At 41.9% G+C, this 17,521-nt stretch overlaps 1 protein-coding gene across 7 annotated transcripts in view; it reads right to left on the bottom strand.

Moving 5' to 3' along the window:
- SSX2IP (SSX family member 2 interacting protein) overlaps window positions 1–16,565 on the bottom strand; it is a 48,327-nt gene extending 31,762 nt beyond the window's left edge. For 3 of the 7 annotated variants that reach the window (XM_032870265.1, XM_032870263.1, XM_032870260.1), the window contains exon 1: window positions 16,234–16,565. The gene's annotated coding sequence lies outside the window, so the exon portion shown is untranslated. Of the gene's footprint in view, window positions 1–15,894; window positions 16,040–16,233 lie in introns of those variants that run through there. The other 4 variants (XM_032870264.1, XM_032870262.1, XM_032870261.1 and 1 more) reach the window with 4 other exon arrangements.
- Window positions 16,566–17,521: the final 956 nt, after the last annotated feature.

A 17,521-nucleotide genomic window follows, 5' to 3' on the forward strand; every position in this document is an offset into this window, starting at 1 on the left:
AGGCCAGTTTTCACTACAGCTCGATCAGAAGCAGACACAGGTGGATAAATCAGGGATGGGTTCTGGAGATAGAACCTTCAGAACTTGGAAGATGGAATGAAATATGGGCAAAAGAGAAATCAAAGATGCCTCCTAGGTCGCAGAGTGGCCTGCCACATACACTAGTGCAAATGCTGCTGTGTGGTGTATTATATGTTAGTGTCACACACATACAGGGGGGTACCCGGTCTGGCATGGACTCTTGATATTTTTCTACTCTTGTGCCTTGTTGAGAGTACCCCGAACTCTCCCCCCTGTCCTTATATGGGTGCCTTCAGCCACAGGAGGAACAGGATAAAGATTGAGTCTGTACCAAGAAATGACAACGATTTTACTTTTTGCTTCCAGAGATAGCAGGCATAAACAAAATGGGATCTACAGGACAATAAACCCCTCCACTCTAACCCAGCTCTACTTTGGCTAAGTTACTCAACCTTTCCAAACCCTAGTTTCCTCACTGGTGAACTGCCATAGTAGTAACTTTCACTTCAGTTTCCCCAGAGGATTAAGTGAGATCATGCACATAAAAAAGTATTCAGCACACGGCCTGGCATATGGGACACACGGAATTAGTGTCAATTGGTTGTCTTCATCACAACCATCACCACCATCATCTGTATACAGATCTGTTTGGTATAAATGACAGAATTCCAAAACCTGCAACAAAAGGATCTTAATAAAAGCGAGCACCTTAGAAAATATGGAGACAGATATACTCATAAAAACACGTTAGGCCATGGGATTAATTCTTTGTTATTCGTTAGGTTGAGGGGAGGGATGGGATCAGAAGAAAATACAAATAGGCACTTTCCCAAGACCTTCTTGTTCCTGTTTTTTTAAAAATAAGACACAACACTGCCTTAAATGCCTTTTCTCCTCATACAGAAAGATCAACCACCAAAATGTCTACTATACATCCATCCTTTAAAGTTGTAATTTCAGTCAGTTATTTTTCCTCTCTGAATTCAGCTCTCCTGCATCTGCAGGTTTAGGCAGTGAATTGTTCCCTGCCCTGTTAATTAGAATAACAAAAAACAAACAAACAAACAAAAACAACAACCAACTCTGAAATATTCAGGTCTAGTCAAATGTTCATAATGAAAACCAAAACTCCACTTTGAAACACTACAAAACAAAGAAGTCACCAACAGTATATGATTTCACACAATCTTACAGTTTCTACATATTCTCTTCTGTTCAATGATGTACCAAATAACACACCAGGAGGGGGCTTGTGATAAAAGTTACCTAACCAGACTATAACATACAAGCCAAAACCGAGAGACTAATTTAAGCAAGTTTCTCTATTCTAGCTCAAGCACAGTCAAATTTCACTGAAGGTTACAAACTATTTTATAAAGATATTATAATCAATACGAATTTCAAAAGCAAAAGGAAAAAGGTAACAGAAGCATCTCTGCTTTGCATAAGCCTAATACTGTCACAATGCATTTCAACCTGAAAGCTACAAAAGCAGCCAAGAAAGACTCCGTTAAAGCTGAGTGCTGGAGCACACAGTGAAGTTCCACACTGTAGATGAATCAAGTCAGAGCGAAGCATTCGACAGTGGACCATGCGCACTGATGACGAGTCATACAAGAACGAACCTGGTTATAACTAGCATTTTTATTATAGGTTTCATTAAAGAAGAAGAAAGGGAAGAAGCTGACAGTAAATCACATTTTGGTTCAAGTAACTCCCATTTCTCTCTCTACATCATTGGTTAGGGAAGCCACCCAGATTCTAAGACAGGTCACCTTCATGAGTGAATTTTATGAGCAAAACCAGAAGATTAAACAATCTGGCCACCCTGTAAAAGTCATTTTATTCATCTGAGATTGTTGAGGAATAACCCTGAAATAATTTAAAGTAAGAAAAACAATCTGTAAAGTAATCCATAAGAATTCATCCTCCTAATCTTTAAGTCAGACACACATGCATTTATTCCTCCCTAGAGGATAACATTTCCAGAGGCACCTAATAAACTTCCTTGATCCCAAGAATTTCTCAATGTACATTCCAGTCAGTAAGGCTACATAAAAGAAAATCTTACTAATTGCAGTAACCCTGCAATAACTCCAGTAAAAATGCTATCTTAACCATTTTCTGAGGAACTACTTCGGTTTCCCTAACGTCTTGCCATATTTCGGGTGTACATAAGCAAGGGCACTGTGGTCTTTCCTGGATAAAATGATTACGCAGACCTTAAGAATTATCTAACAGCATTTTCTAGGTTAGAATCCTGACAGAAAATTGGGAAGAAGTGAGACATTTGAACTTAATATAATTATACCCTTTCTGAAATGAAGATTTTAATAAGTTTCATAAATCTACCCTTCTTCATGTCAAAACACTTCCTTTCATATATATTTTCCTATATTATAGACAGAAAACTCGGGCTCAGAGACACAGGACTGCCTGAGGCCACCATTTCTAATCGGTTGTAAAGCCTGGACATCGATCTGTCTTCAAAAATGCTTTTATCACTCCGTCACCACATAACTTATCTACACTGCATGCAAACCTCTATTTAAAAGAATACAAAAGATTTCTATCAAACTTCTTTAAAAGAATGAGTCCCTCATCGGGCTCTCTGCTTGGCAGGGAGCCTGCTTCCTTTCCTCTCTCTGCCTGCCTCTCTGCCTACTTGTGATCTCTGTCAAATAAATAAATAAAATCTTTAAAATAAATAAATAAATAAAAGAATGAGTCCCACAGTTCACCTGAAATTATTCCACTCAGAGCATACAATCCTTAAAGGGACTTGCCTACTACTTAAATTGAGGCATACTTATAAACTTCTCTGCTATGCCACAAACAACAGCTTTTTTCTCACTCAGAAACACTATGCTTTGAAAAAATTTAAAAACAATTCTCAGAAAGGAGATCAATTCTATAGAAAGTTTAGTGAGGGTGAAATAACTCATCTTCCCATTTTAAAACATCAAAACTCAAAAGTTTACAGATGTTCAGTAAAAATATTTGTGGTTCAGATTAATCACACCTTTTTTTCCCCCCATCAGAGAAGTTCCTTGGCCAGTTGGTTATCCTTCTTCCTTTTATCCAAAAGACCCGGGTGGGGGGGTGTCTCAATATACAATAATCACTTGTAAAATCTGGGGGTAGGCAGCCTCTGAGATGGCTCCCAACTATTCCTGTTAACTGGTGTACACACGTTAGGGTGCCTCTGCTCCCTGGCTGTGGGCTGGATTTAGTGGCTAGCTTCTAACAAATAGAATACAGCAAGAGGTCACAGGATTTCTCTTCCAAATTTAGGTGATTAAAAGGCATGGCTTCCTTTTGGGATCACTTATCACCCATTGTCTCTCGGATCCTCTTTCTGTCATACTGTGAGCAGCCCCATGAGAGGCTGGTGGGGCAAGGTTAATGGATGTCTCCAGACAACAGCCTGTGAGGACCTGGAGCCTGCCCAGAGCCACAGAGTGAGTTTAGAAGTATCCTTTCTCCTGGAGTTAGACCTTAATGGCTGCCACCTTGATCAACACCTCAACCACCACCTAGTGAGAGCTCCTCAGCTACAGGCACCCAGACAAGCCACACCCAGATTCTTGATTGACAGAAACTGGAAAATAAATATTGGTGTTTCAAACTGCAAAGTTTTGGAGTAATTTATTATGCAACAATAGATAACTAATACAAGATTTTAAAAATATATACACATTTCTGAGTCCCTTCCATAATTTATCTGTCTTTAGCTGAAACGTAACTAAAGTGACATCATATACTACAAGTGCAACAATCAGCTTTATGACAATATCACTCAGTAGTACAATTAATCAGTCTATATTATTACAGGTGGATGCCTCCCTCACTGGTTTATGAAATTCTACAGGAAGTTATGGGCTTTCCTACAGGGTAGGGATCTTTGTTGAAACAAACAGTGTCTGAAACAAAGCAGGTGCTCAGTAAATGTTTATAAAATGAACTGCGTCCCACATATGGCCCACCCACTTCCAGCCTACGCTTTCCTCTTTCTCCTAACCCAAATCTAACACTTCTTCCAAGCCCAGAACAACCACCACCATCATTCCCTCCACACAGGTTCTCTTGCTTCTCTACTAATTTGTTTCATCGTTCCTAGACTCTCATGTACTGCACATTTCACACTCTTGTATTCCCTCCACTAATCTTAACAGAGCAAGACTCAATAACTCAGGTAAATCAAAATGTTCACTCCAGCAAGCACCGGCAGATAAAGGAAAACAGCAATGGAAAAGAGGCAGAAGATGTGAGTCCTTAAAAGGAAAGTATTACTCTCTTTATCTTCCAAATCTCTAACACATCTACCAACTGAGAGAGAGCCCAGCAGAAACATAAGCAGTGCCTTGATTATAAGATTTCTTTCACACAGTACAATATTTTAAGTATTCTTTTCAAGTTCATTTGATATTCAAACTTGAGAAGGCGCAACTGCCTACCTAATCAGAAGTCTAAAATTTCAATCAAGTGTCAGGAAATAAAAGATTTTCATTATATAGGAAAGCAGTAATAGTATACCATCTAGGTTTCTAAATATTGTACAGGACTTGTTACCTACTAAACGTTTGGGTAAAATCTCACAAAGTGAGAGTTACCAAATTGTTAGGCTAAGAAAATAAAATCATTAAAACAAAATCTTTAAGTAGTGTTCCTATCTTACAAATGCTGTCATAAAAATTAAAAATTGTTATCAGCATATTTTAAATAGATGTTATTGCTCTCAAAAAGCAAATACGTGGTTTAAAAATTAACACCACCATCTATATGTCTGTTCAAAGGAGAATACGGATTTTAATTCCATTAAATATACTGCTGTTGCCTTACACAAAACCATTCAGGTGTGCACATCAGTGTAGAAACACACTAATTCAACTTCTGAGAAAATGCACCTTTTACAAATTTAAAATCCAAATGAATTCATTGGAGTGGCAGAATTTAATAGTGTACTTTCCCACAGAAACAAATTCCTCGTAACTTAAAATTGAATAAATATTTGAATGGCTGAAACTCAAAACTCGGTGTTCCCTTCACCACCTGCCCCTCTTGGCTGAGTCTGTGGCTCCAGGGACTGACACCCAGGAGTACAGCGTACACGGAGCTGGGCTCACAACGTGACCAGGTATCCTCACCTGGAAAATGGGATGACACCATCTTCTCTGGAGGGTGGCTGTGGGGATGTAACGAGGTCACAGGTGAAAACTAAGCACCGCAGACCTGGCCGAGAGGGAACTGATGGAACAAACACATGCCAGACGCTGTTCTCAAGCTCTACGTGCATTATAAAGCCAATCCTCACAACAATCCTATATTACCTCCTTTTCACAGTTAAGAAAATCAAGGCACAGAGAGGCTAGCTGCCTCCTCCCCAGACTCGAGGGCCCATCCTCTTCACCAGCACACGCTGCTGCTGCTGCTTCCGTGGATGAGAGGCCCGGGAAGCAGTACTCTTCCCCCCCGGGTCCTTAAGGCCACCATTCCCTAACCGGTACCTTCAGCTGGGCCAGGACTGCGCGAGATGGCATGAAGATACAAATTATGGGAAATACTGCGTGTGCATCCTTTTGGGTTGAGGCATACAATCCCGCTGAAGCTCCAGGCCAGAATCTGCCATTAGAAAGCCACCCTCTTCATAGCTTTGGGAGCTCTATTTCAAGCTTCGAACACACTACACTGGAACCCACCGTTGCTGCAGTATGAGAACCAGTATGCTATCACGGTTAAAAGCACATGGTTAAAAGTCAGACCACCGGGTTTCAAACCCCAGTTCCACCACCCACAAATGAAGTGGCCCTGAACGATTTCTGGCCTTCATTTTCCTCATTTGCAAAAGGAGAGTAAAAACAGTCTTTAGTCTCAAAGGATTATCATATGGCTAAGTAACACACGGAGTTTTAAAATTTATTTGATAATGTTATTAAATAGGTTTATGCATCCACAGGGCTTAACACAGGGTCTTAGGTACATGGCAAGTGTTCAATAAATGTTAGCTATTATTAGATAGTTTAGTAACTTGGAAAGATTTCATGATATTTGTTAATTAAAAAAGTCACAGAATGATTATCTAACATGACCTTATTTGGTCATTAAAAAAAACCCAAATTACAGAAGTATATATATATAGGTAAAAATTCTGCTCTATAAACATAGAACTTTATATAAGAACAGAAAAAAACAGAAAACAAAACTAACCTGTTAAGAAAAAAAGAACTTTATCTCTTTATATACTAACCCAAACACACAGATAACCATGGGTAATCCTTACTTTTCTGTGTCTCCCAAATTTTCTATAAGTGAATGTGCTTATCTTAAAATGAGGGGGCAGGGCACCTGGGTGGCTCAGTGGGTTAAAATGAGGGGGAAAAAAAACCATGTTTTTAAAAGGCCATTACAGTGATAAGCAGCTGCAATGGGTGTGAATAGCATCACTCTCAACCACCAAAATTAACAGTAGAATGGCATAACTAACAAAAAGTATGAAATATTTATTTCCAGATTAATCAATCAATCTGCAGCTCTGTTGGGCAAAAATTGGTTAGAAAGCATACGAATGTCCTAGAGCTACTAAGATACCCAATTATTAAAGGGCAACAGAACAGTGGTCAGTAATGTTTAGCAGAGGTCAGTAATTGGTAGTTTTAGATGGCAATCTAGTAGTCTACAAAAATTTGCAATCTGTAAACCTTTCTTTCCACTTATCAATTATATTTTTGGGCGTCTATTACTACATATTCCATCATACAAATAAGCAAGCAAATCATAATGGCAAGGAACTGGAGACAATCTAAATGTCACCCACAAATAGTCAAAAGCCAATATGGATAGCAGAGCCAAAAGATGGGCTACTTTGGGATTATTAAGGCAGATCTGCATGTATAGAAAGAAAAAAAACAAGTTATGGATAATAAGAATTATATGATCACCATTTTCCTTGAAAATCAAACTATCTAGATACTACCTAAATTTAGGAGAAAGGTCTAGAAAAGTTACAAACTGTTACTGATATGACAATCCTGTGGCATGAGGTGGCTGGATATAGGGAGGGGTGGACCTAACTTATATTCACTTCTTCAATAGTACATTTTGATATAGCTGGAGTGTTTTAGGGGCATGGATTATTTTGTAAAATTCTTAGAGGCAGTGGATTCATGCAGAATTAATGAGATACTGTGTGTGGAAATACTCCTACCTCAATCCCAGATGGTAGCACCCTTACCCTTTAGTGGAAATAACTTGGGACAAATGATAAATTCTTTCCACCAATGAATTAACACTTCCAGCACCATTCCCACATATTAATGCATACAAGTCTTCACATTGAGGCCCTGCTTTGTCAGAGCATAATCTGTGGGGATCTAGCCCATCAGGGAAGACTCGCCCCACCTCCCCACCCCAAACCCCAATGGCTGTGAAGAGGAAAGACAGAAAGAGTACTGGCAGACATGGCAAAGGGGAACTGTTCCTCTGGTTTAATTTTAATCTAAACTTGGTAGGAGAAAAGAGGGGAGAGACTGACTTTGATTTATAACTATTGAGATTCTTTTCAAAAAATAATGTTCTTACTCTGCCAACCTTCCATGACTCAAGCAACTGATAGATGTATTTCTCTCCTTCAAGAGAGCAGCTGATGAAATCACAGAGGTGTGTACCTAGAGTTATGCCACACCATCTGAGACTTCTTTGTACACTGACTTCTACTGCTAATTTTTTCATCTGTTTTGGTCGTGGCTCCCCAGATGATTTGTTAGTTGTTGTTTTTTGTTTGTCTTTCACGGCACTGTCACATCAGGGAAGACGCACAGGATGGGGAAAGAGCATGAGTCCAGGTGTCAGGGGCTAAGGTTCCCAGGGCCACTTCTAGCATTTCCTGAGCAACCCTGAGCTGCTCACCATTTCTCTCGTTTTCAGTTTCCACATCTGTAAAATAAGGAGGTTGAACTAGATGATCGTTAGAGAATTTCTGCCTATTATCTATGTTTTTTACATTTTCATGGGACTTCATATGGAATTGAGTAGAGCTATTCGTATCAAAATGTCTTCTTTACATTGTTATAACAATGTGCACACCTGGTCTTCACAACCATTTGTTTAACAAACTAGATACTACCAAATCCTAATAACAATTTATTAAGCATAAACCATTTACAAGGAACAATTTAAAGCATTTTACGTGTATTAACTCATTTACTCTCACAATAGCCCAAAGAGTTATCCACCCCATTACAGAGGACAAAACTGAGAACCAGAGAGCTTACTTGCCTGAGGTCACACAGCTAGAATGTGACAAAGCCAAGATTCCAACACATTTAACTATTACACCCTACTGTCTTTATTGTAGGAGTTGAGGGAATATATAGTACGTGAGCTGCTTTTCAAACTGAACACACACACAGGTACTCACTTTTCTACCAAGTCACCTTGAGATGAAATTACAATCAAATCATCCTTATTCCAAATGAGTGACAGGGATGTGAACTACGTAAGAGCAGACAAAACATTAGATGTTATAGCAATTCAAAAAAATTATTTTCGAAAAATCTAGTGAATAGAGACGTCAAATTGCCAGGCTTTCCCCGAACTGCCATTCCCTTCTATTTGTGCTTCCAGGTAGATCTCCCTGTACTGAAACTCCTCTTCCACCACCTAAGCTGAGCTCCTGGCCAACAGGCCTGGCATCGTACTGTTTGTATGCTGCTTCGCCATGAACTATCATAAATGACCCATGGTAGGATGCAGTAAAACATTCGCTGAACAAATGTCAACTAAGTTCAATGATGTATTAGTTTTAGTGTGAGGTATACTCCTTTAATACTGTGATAGACAAGAATCCACACTTAAGCCATGCTGCACCTTGGAATGGTGTTCAATTCAGTCTTGATTGGTGCTAGGGAAGCAACAAGGTGGCCTTGTATATCAATCAAGAGCATGACAGTTTAGAGATGGTCCACCACTTTCAAATTCTTCCAATATATATGTAAGAAAGCATCATATTCTTACAAGAGGATTAAGAACAAAAAAGAAGCACTGTTTTAACATCTATTTTACTTTGTAAGGTTGAAAGTAGCCAGTAAGATCAAGTAAAAAGGGCGCCTGGGTGGCTCAGTGGGTTAAACCTCTGCCTTCGGCTCAGGTCATGATCTCAGGATCCTGGGATCGAGCCCCATATCGGGCTCTCTGCTCAGCAGGGAGCCTGCTTCACCCTCTCTTTTTGCCTGCCTCTCTGTCTACTTGTGATCTCTGTCAATAAATAAATAAAATCTTAAAAAAAAACAAGTAAAAAAAGTTACCATTCATTGATATTTTATTCCTAAATGTATTAAAGACAACTGGAATAACAATAACAACAACAAAACCTACCATAATTCATGAATTTGTAATACTGTAATCATGTATCTGTAGTAGCTTTTTCAATGACTCAGCTCAAATTTAGTCATCGGTTACAGTTCTCAAATTGTGGTCCCAGGACTAGTGGCATCAGTATAGCACCTAGAAATTGTTAAAAATGCAAATTCTCCAGGCACCTGGGTGGCTCAGTCAGTCAAGCTTCTGACTTCAACTCGGGTCATGATCTCAAACAAAATGTCTCTCTCAAACAACATCTTTTTAAAAAAATGCAAATCCTCAAGTCCCACTCTAGGTCTAAAGATTCAGAACCTCTGGGAGTGGAACCTACAAATCAGTGTTCTAACAGAACCTCCATGGGATTCTGATGCATCAAACTTGAGATCATGGTTCTACTCTACAGAATGTGTTTCAGAAGAAGTCAGAATTCTACTTAAGCAGTTTAGAATATGGAATGCCAAAAGAATTCTTACTTAAGGGTGCTGCAGAATGGATTTCAGGAATAATGCAAAAGTGTTCCAGAATACTCGGTGGAGGTTGAACATAATAGTTCTAGAGAGTGTCTGGCTAAGGCTTACTAAACCTCAGTGGGTGGGAGAAACTCTGAAAAACAAATTCGGCAGGTGAGATTGATAAATCCCATTCACACACTCTACAACCCAGCAAGTCCACGTCTAGCTACAAATCTCAGAGAGATTCCTACATCTATGTGCCAAGAGGCAGGAACATCAACAGTGGCATCCTCACAGGAGCCAAGGAGCACAAGAGCATGACCTTGGAAGCAACGCGAACACCCCTCCACAGGAGGATGAGTAAACCTGGCACATATGCAAAATGGAATCTCATGCCACAATCAGAAACTGCAGTGACACACAATCTAGAGGACTGTCAGCAAATACTAAGTGGATGAATTTCAGCATTATAGTAAGTGAAAAAATGCCTCAGGAGACAGGGCATGTGACATAGGCGTTAATCGTGAATGTGTTTGGAAAACTCAGAGATGCAGTAAAGCTATGTTTTAAAAGATACCAAGGGAATGATGGCTGTAAGATTCAGTAAACAGGGGGTGCCTGGGTGGCTCAGGAAGTTGAGTGACTGACTCTTGATTTTGGCTCAGGTTTTGATCTCAGCGACATACAAACAAGCCTTGCATCCAGCTCTGGGCTCAGCAGAGTCTGCTTGTCCCTCTCCTTCTGCTCCTTCCCCAACTCACACTCTGCCTCTCTCTCTCCTCTCTCTCAAATAAATAAATCAATCTTAAAAAAAAAAAAAAAAAGATTCAGTAAACAGTTGCCTCAGGTAAGACAAGTAGGGCAAAGGGCTGGATGGGCCCGAATGGTCATATAGAGATTACTGTCAAGGTCCTACTTATGGTAGGTAGTACTTAGTATTAAAACTAAGTAAACAGATCAGTTACGAAAATATGTCCTAAGCCAAGCCATGTAACTAATTCTTTGTACCTGAAAGTCCTTTCTTTCTTTCTTCTTTTTTTTTAATATAGGGGTGCCTGGGTGCCTCAGTTGGTTAAGCATCTGATTCTTGATCTCAACTCAGGTCTGATCCCAGGGTCATGAGTTCAAGCCCTGCACTGGGCTCCAAGTGGAGCCTACATTTAAAAAATAAAATAAAAAATAAAGGACCACCAGGGTGGTTCAGTCAGCTAAGTAGCTGCCTTTGGCTCAGGTCATGATCTCAGGGTCCCAGGACTGAGCCCCACATCCGGCTCCATGCTTGGCAGGGAATCTGCTTCTCCCTCTTCCTCTACCCCTAAACCCCCATTCAGGTGTGCATGCACGAATGCACGTGTGTGTGCACTCTGTCTCATAATCTTTTAAAAAATAAAAAATAAATTAAAAAAAAATATATATATATACACTGTTCCTCAAATATGTCAAACGCTTCTAAATTTTACCCAGTCCTGGCTATGACACACTAAGAGCTCTGGGTCCTCAGCCTGAACAACTGCCAAGGCAGGGGCTAACCTGTTTGGGGTCACAGAATCCAAAGGCAGTGACTCTCCCATCTTAAAAGTACAAGAACAAGCAGTTTCGGCTATAGTTTCAGAGCACCTATGGAGCCATTCAGATCTACATGGGATCCATGGACAAGGAGGGAAGACTTGAAACTCCTGCACTAGTTAATTACAAGAAACTGTGGGCAGGGCAGCACTCAACTTTCAGTTGATGTGGGTCATCAGCTATGCCATCCTTACAATGGCCCCAGAAAGGAGGACATAGAGCACCATTTTATTGATGGAAGAATCAGACTCAGAGAGATTAAGTAACTTGTCTACTTATAAACCTGGGGGCGGAAATAAAAACCTAGCTTTTAATAATATGGAAGCTAAGAATAAAAACTAGCTATTTATGATTCCAAAGCCTCACAGATCCTGTCCTCCTCTTGATTCTCACCAAGTATCCCAAGTAAATGATATAAATTCTCTCGGCCCAACTCTTCATTATAAAATAACACAGCTGATGATGGGTTGCATTTATTGACGATTTCTAGGATGTCTTCTTGGGTTTATATTTTAGATCTTACGTGCAAGGATATTTCTAGAACTTGAATACAGAATAAAAGATTAATGTTGAAGATGACAACCTGTAGATAGGAAAGTACAGACAAGCAAATAATCTACTGGCAAAGGACCAACAAACTCAAGACTGGGATCCTCATAACATAGACTAACTCTCAGATAAAGAGCAGACGCAATGCCTGGTACCCATCTTGGATTGTAGGTAGCAACTGGCCACTTGTTAAATTCTATACCTGATTTTAAATTCATCTATAGTGCTAGGATTTCTTTAGAGTAATACACTTCCAGCAATCTCCTCCCAACTTGATGCTTCCAAAACATTAAGGTTCCATTTTCAGCAGCCCTGGCACAAAAATATTATACCTAACTAGGCAATTAATGGTCAGGGCCTGGCTGATAGTCTTAGCCATGACAATGAGAATTGTGAAGGTCAGGTAAATACTTCAGTAGTTGGACAAACATGATGACAAGTATACAAAAGGGAGGCTTGTGCTCGCTTCGGCAGCACGTATACAAAAGGGAGGCATTTATTCTCTCATGTAAAAGTCAGTCTTTGGTAGTAGACAGAGAACAAAGTCACTTAGATAAAGAGAACAGAGGAGTAAGTTTAATAAAATCGGGTTTGGTTAAGTATGTGATGATAATGAGCTCAATGTAAAACTTACTGGGTTTAGAGACGTCCTCATAAGATATTTAAATGGAGATAAAACTCTAGGGCTTGGAGATCAAAAGACGTCAGGGCAGAATTAGGAGTCATCAACATGTAGTGGGTAGGTGAATCCATACAGAAAAAAGTGGCAAAAAAAAAAAAAAAAAGAAAGAAAAAGAAAAAAGAGGCAGCAGAAAGAACCCCAAAGAACAACATGTAGCAGGTGAGTCAAAGGGACCTAGATATAAGAGATAAAAACTGGGGTGGGTTTTAGGAAAGCCAAGGGAAAAAATTTTTTTAAAGAGGATGGGGTGATGAACAGCAGCAAATGCCATGAAAGAGCAAGATCTGAATAGAAAAATACGGTGGATTTGGCAATTAGTGACTTTATGACAAAGCTGAGCAGTAGAAATGAAAATCAGATTTTAGAAAAGTGATCAGCAAATAAGGAGACAATAAATCATTTGCTCATGAAGCTTCATTTCACAGAATGTGAAAACTGACTTCTTTAAATGTAGAAAGGTTTTATTAGATGCTCACGTATTCACTAGCAACTCAAAAAAAAAATCTGACCTTGAGTTAGTTCCTATTCAATTATAGCATTTTTATGTCAAATATAAATAATATTAAATACCTGATAAATTTATTTTTCCAGGCACCATTCTGGATATTAACATATTTTCTTATTTAATCACAACCCTAAGAAGTAGATATTATTATTCCTAATTTACAAATGAAACTAAGGCACAGAGAAAATAAGCTCCAAGAGTAACCTAAGACTGTGTAGCTAATAGTATAATAGTCAAAACCAAAGTCTGACTCATCAGAGTTAGAGGGAGGGAGGGCAATGTGGGAAGCAAGAGTTAACAGATGAGAACTGTAAATATTACTGGCTAACTGGCTGTAGTTTAATTTCTACTTAAACTCTCTCGAAAGAGAGTTTGTGGCTTCTCTCTTCTCAGAATCCTACACTGCTGGAATCTTTTTTTTCCCCATGGCACTTAGGACACTAAGTTTCTGTACTGCATTATAATTTTTATTAGCTCTTAACACATTGCAAGCTGCTTGAAAATGGAGCCGTATCTTTTTTATTTTTGTATCCCTTTTCCCCCAATCTTAAAAGTAAAACATACTCAATAAAACTTGGTTGTATGAATAATCATTTCGCCTTCCTCAAGTTTCTGTGGGCTTCAATGAAATACCTTTCAAGTATTTAATTGCTGAGTAGGACTGATGTCTCCTAGATGCTACTTAGACTGTGTTCAGAACATTTTCAGATCATTCAAATCACCAATTTTGGTGCAAATACCCTTCTAAAAATCAAATGTACTTTCCCTGGATCATTTATCATGTAAAGGTTCCCTAGCACCTACTGGTCAAAGGTCATAGCCCTGTTCTCTAACCGTATCACTCACACCCTGAATCTGCCTCCAAGGACCCATCCACCAGTACTTCCTCAACCGTGTATTCGGCAGAACCCAACACCATGCACTCACCAGGTGAACTCCTTCTCTTCTGTCAAGATACAGCTGAAATTTCCCTTCCTAAAGCCTTGTCATATTTGCAATTTTCATTTTCTATTTTTGGTCTCTCTCCCTTACTGCACTGTTAATTTCCTAAAAACAAACTCAAGGCAACCCTCATGTTTTCCCTCTTCAGGCCTGGCAAGAAGCAGCTCTGAAAGCGTTTATTAAAGCATGATTCAGTACTTCTGCTGGTACCATGTATCCTGTTGACCCACTACCAAAAGTAAAGATTTCAGGTTGTTTTCCAGTAGCAATAATGAATGGTGCACTTCTCTATTCTAGCTCATCTCATTAACTTGTGAATTCATTACCAGCAAATCATAATCACCATCACCAAAGACACGAAAAAAGCCCTCAGAGAATCAAAATCCTTGGTGTCCTGAGCAAACAGTCAAACCAATAAGACATATTCACAACTATTGTAAAAAGATACACCCCCCCCAATCACTTAAAATACTTGGGAATGTCTCCAATTTAAGGATGGGAAATCAATTAAAATCACACAACTCTGGGTCAGTATCTTTCAACCTTTTAATCTGTAGGTGCATACTACCCAGAAGACTCAAATGTCTACTTTAATGAAACCCGTGTCATACCCAGCTTTGCCAAAGAGCAACTAGGTCAGGTTTTTTGAGAACCCAAGAATATCATCTTTGTGGTGGCCTTCAGGCTTTTGACAAATCATCTGAACAGGGAACACTGTAGTTTCTCATATAGTGCCTCAGCATGTCTGGAAGGGAATGTGCTTTAACAAGTCTTGTCACAAGGCACGATGTGTTATGAGGAGTTCTTCACATTTCATCTTACAATAACAGTCTCTGCAGTTATCTTCAAGCTGCTGCACCCATGTTACTTAATCCTGGGGCTTTTTTATCTTCATGGCACAGATGGGGAAAGAGAAGGGAAGGAAGGGATAAAATGATTTAGCTGAAGAGGCCCCACCTCCCCCTAAGAGCCTTCATTTTAACCACCCGCTGCTAATCCTCTTTTCAAAGAACCATTTTGTTTGAGGAACTTTCACTGACAGCAAGCACAACAAAGGGTCAGATTGGTCATTAGCTTTTACTTGTTTAGTGTGAACGAATAACCTAAGCTCCCCAGGTCTCTGTGTTATGATAGCTCTGGGAGAGGAGTTTTGATGGATTAACTTTTGCGGACTGAATCCAAGTTCCTAAATCTACCTCTAACTTCTTCTAAATTTCAAGACAGCTTGACTTAAAGTTTACCTCTAACGACATTTTTGTTTCTCTCCAGATCGCTCCTCCTGTTCAAATTTTATTCAGTCTCTTAAATGTGTCAAGTCACACCTACCTTTCAGTTCTGGATCAAGGCTACCAGAATTTTCTCCCAAGCCACGCAATGTTCCAAGGCATCCATCATTCACAACCAACTCCAGAGACAGACTCTAATTTGTGTTGTCAGGGAAGCCCAACAATCTCAAACTGCAGGTAGCTTCCACTTACACTTCTGATCCACTCTTGGAGGACTGCCTCTTCTAATCCTCTCCCCATGACTCTCCCCACCCCCAGAGGGAGATCTCAATTCTCAACGATTCAACAAGAACTGCATCGGCGTTGCAAGATGACATTTTGGCAATCACAACTATGGACCTTGGAATGAGGTAACAATCTAAAGATCCCCCCATTACATGTGCTAAGCACAAATTATTTAGCTGATTCCATTTCCTGGGCCCAAGTGACTTGCAAAACGGCGACCAGCATAGGCTCAAAAGCGGGCAGAGAGCGCACAATTCGGTTTACCGTTCTTGACTATAAAATTCTATACCAAAATATTTTCACACTTGCCTGCCGTTCAGATGATGTAAGCTCTTCCCCTTGACTTTTAACTAGATCTCTTCCCCTGCAGCGGCCACGGGCCACTCAGTAACTCATTCTAAGGACTGCCTCTTGCGGCTCGCCCCAACAAATCCCGAAGCCGGCAAACTCCGCAGCCTCCGCGAGCGACACACCGCAGCCCCAAACTGGCCACCCCCTCCTCCCCCACGTCCCCGCGTCGCTCGTCATCCCACACCAGGCGCCACCCTCTCTCCATCCCAGAGAAGGTTTTGGGCTCCCCGGTCCAGAGCCCTCCCGCGGGCGCAGTGTGGCAACCGCCTGAGGGAGCCGACCCGAGCTGGCACCTACCTCCCACTTCCTCCTCCAGGCACTGCCGGGGTCAAGGCTCGCCCGCCTCCTCCAACGGCCCCAACGGCCGCGCCGAGCCTCTCGCCGAGAAGCGCGGCGCCGAGCCAGGTGCCGGCGCTCACCTCCGCGCCCGCCCTCCGGCTCCCCGCCGGCACCCGACCCAGACTTCGCCGGCGCCCCCGCCCCTCTTCGGGCGGGCGCGTCACAATCCCCGTCGCGGGGGGAGCGCTCACCGTCACGTCCCCCGAGAGCGGCAGGGACGCACCGCTCGCCGTCCTAGAGCGGCTCGCGCAGCCCCGAGGGCCCGCACAGGCGCGGCGGCTCGCAGCGCCCAGCGCCTGCGGCCCCGCCTCCGCCTCGGGCTCCCGCCTTCCCCGCCCCCGGCCCGGCTTCGCTCCGCCCCTCGCGGCCAGCCCCTGCCTCGGCAGGTTCTCAAGGTTCCCACCCCGCCCCCGCGCCGCCGGCGCCGCAGGGCCAGCCACCTCCCATTGGCTCCGCCAGTTGCTAGGCGATGAACAACCGCGGCCTGCATTGGCCCCCGGAGTCTCCTCCCCCCCTTCCAAAAAAACCTAGAGAAAAAGAAAACCTTATCCCCAGAGCCCGAGCGGGATGCGGGCGCAGCTGCGGCTGCGGCACCTGTTACGCCCTGTGATTCACCCGGCCGGGTCCTGCTCCCCGCCCCCTCCTTACGCGGGCAGAGCTGGGGCCCCTGGGCTCCGTGGGGGCAGCAAGTCGTGGTTGCTTTAAGGCGCGTATTCCGAGCCTCAGTGAACCCCAGCACCCACCCGAGAAGTAAAAGTGGGGCTCCCAGAAGACCCACGTGCGCTGGCAAAAGTGGAGAAATAAACCAAACAACAGCCGGCACCCAGAATTAGGTCAGGCCCAGGGGAAGGGAGCGTCAGGCGTCGGGGATTGTGGTTGCAAACAACCCAACCCAGGTTAAGTTAGATGTAAAATTAGGGCAAAGAAACGGACCTGGGCAGAAGAGAGCGAGAATACTAACAGATGGCCTCGTGAACTACAAGTTGATGCAGAAATGTCCCACACCCACTCGGCAAAATATGTGCAGAGAGAATGAATGCCTGTGCGGCATCGGTAGCCAGGGTCAGATCCGCTCCTCCCCTATTCCATGTCAGCTTAAAATTCTCCAGGGAGGAAAAGGGGCCAGAGAAAAGAAGGGGATCAGATGGTGAAATCGCAGGCATACGAGTTGAGTTATAAACACAAAGATGTGCTTTGATGGATTTTGTTTTTCGTGAAGCCAGTGAATTTACTCAAGAGGGGAGAA

Source organism: Lontra canadensis, unplaced genomic scaffold (assembly GCF_010015895.1).
Source record: "Lontra canadensis isolate GAN:19392208 unplaced genomic scaffold, GSC_riverotter_1.0 scaffold40, whole genome shotgun sequence".
Lineage (NCBI taxonomy): Eukaryota > Metazoa > Chordata > Mammalia > Carnivora > Mustelidae > Lontra > Lontra canadensis.